The sequence below is a fragment of the Etheostoma cragini genome, chromosome 10 (assembly GCF_013103735.1).
Source record: "Etheostoma cragini isolate CJK2018 chromosome 10, CSU_Ecrag_1.0, whole genome shotgun sequence".
NCBI lineage: Eukaryota > Metazoa > Chordata > Actinopteri > Perciformes > Percidae > Etheostoma > Etheostoma cragini.
Window position 1 is genome coordinate 4,780,950 of NC_048416.1, and position 2,248 is coordinate 4,783,197.

At 46.5% G+C, this 2,248-nt stretch overlaps 1 non-coding gene across 1 annotated transcript; it reads left to right on the forward strand.

Moving 5' to 3' along the window:
• Positions 1 to 453: 453 nt before the first annotated feature.
• trnaf-gaa lies at positions 454 to 526 on the forward strand. The gene has a single exon. It is a non-coding gene; the product is annotated as a tRNA-Phe (tRNA).
• The last annotated feature ends 1,722 nt before the right edge of the window (positions 527 to 2,248 follow it).

A 2,248-nucleotide genomic window follows, 5' to 3' on the forward strand; every position in this document is an offset into this window, starting at 1 on the left:
TGGATGACTCGATGGAGACACTGTCCACAGGGAATTGATGACAGGACTTTGTGGCATTGCTTTTGCCCAGTGTGGAACCTCCATCGAACAGCTCTAGTGGGCTATTGGGCGTTTAGGGTTATCACTAGATTCCCCATGGAATCCAATCAGAACACATACTTGGTTGTTACTTTACTGGATGGATGACTGGACGGATGACAGGATGGAGACCCTGTCAACAGGGAGTTGACTAAGGAACGTCGCGCCAGGGATTCTGCCTGGTGTGGAAGTACCTCTGTTTCCTCCTCTGGTTTATTTCATTTGGAACAGCTCTGCTGGGCCATTACTGTCTATCTCTGCATCAGCAGTTGAAGTTCTTTATTTTCCTGCAAACAGCTCCCTAAAGTTATGTGGAACCTTGCTATGTTAATGTGTTCTTTTCTTTGTAACGGCCACCACAGAAGGTGAGGTTTAGCCGAAATAGCTCAGTTGGGAGAGCGTTAGACTGAAGATCTAAAGGTCACTGGTTCAATCCTGGGTTTTGGCATCACAAGTGGTGTGTTTTCAGGACAAATAGGTAGAACTTTAAATTTGGCAAATCACTCGAATCCCCATATGGGCTCTTTGGAACCCGTTCTTGTTACGGTTTGTGGTCACTTTACTGGATGGATGACTTGACGGAGACACTGTCCACAGGGAATTGATGACGGGACTTTGTGGCACTGCTTTTGCCCAGTGTGGAACGTCCATGCAACAGGTCTAGTGGGCTATTGGACGTTTAGGGTTATCACTAGATTCCAATGGAGTCCACTCAGAACACATACTTGGTTTTTACTTTACTGGATTGATGACTGCACGGATGAAAGGATGGAGAACCTGTCATCAGAGAGCTGACTAAGGAACGTTGCGGCAGTGATTCTGCCTGGTGTGGAAGGACCTCTGTTTCCTCCTCTGGTTTATTTCATTTGGAACATCTTTGCTGGGCCATTACTGTCTATATCTGCATCAGCAGTTGAAGTTCTTTATTTTCCTGCAAACAGACCCCTAATGATATGTGGAACCTTGCTGTGTTATTGTGTTCTTTCCTTTGTAACGGCCACCACAGAAGGAGAGTTTGAGCTGAAAAAGCTCCGTTGGGAGAGCGTTAGCCTGAAGATCTAAAGGTCCCTCGTTTAATCCCGGGTTTCGGCATCACAAGTGGTGTGTTTTCAGGACAAATAGGTAGAACTGTGAATTTGGCAAATTGCTCAAATCCCCATATAGGCTCTTTGGAACCCATACTTGTTAAGGTTTCTGGCCACTTTACTGGATGGATGGCTCAATGGAGACACTGTCCACAGGGAATTGATGACAGGACTTTGTGGCATCGCTTTTGCCCAGTGTGGAACGTCCATGGAACAGCTCTGGTGGGCTATTGGGCGTTTAGGGTTATCACTAGATTCCCCATGGAGTCCACTCAGAACACATACTTGGTTGTTACTTTACTGGATGGATGACTGGATGGATGACAGGATGGAGACCCTGTCAACAGGGAGTTGACTAAGGAACGTTGCGGCAGTGATTCTGCCTGGTGTGGAAGGACCTCAGTTTCCTCCTCTGGTTTATTTCATTTGGAACAGCTCTGCTGGCCCATTACTGTCTCTGTCTGCATCAGCAGTTGAAGTTCTTTATTTTCCTGCATACAGCTCCCTAATGATATGTAGAACCTTGCTGTGTTATGTGTTCTTTTCTTTGTAACGGCCAGCACAGAGGGCAAATTTGAGCCGAAATAGCTCAGTTGGGAGAGCGTTAGACTGACGATCTAAAGTTCCCGGGTTTCGGCATCACAAGTGGTGTGTTTTCAGGACAAAAAGGTAGAACTTTGAATCTGGCAAATCACTCGAATCCCCATATAGGCTTTTTGGAACCCATTCTTGTTAAGGTTTGTGGCCACTTTACTGGATGGATGACTCGATGGAGACACTGTCCACAAGGAATTGATGACAGGACATTGTGGCATTGCTTTTGCCCAGTGTGGAACGTCCATGGATTAGCTCTAGTGGGCTATTGGGCGTTTAGGGTTATCACTAGATTCCCCATGGAGTCCACTCAGAACACATACTTGGTTGTTACTTTACTGGATGGATGACTGGACGGATGACAGGATGGAGACCCTTTCAACAGGGAGTTGACTAAGGAACGTCGCGGCAGTGATTCTGCCTGGTGTGGAAGTACCTCTGTTTCCTCCTCTGGTTTATTTCATTTGGAACAGCTCTGCTGGGCCATTACT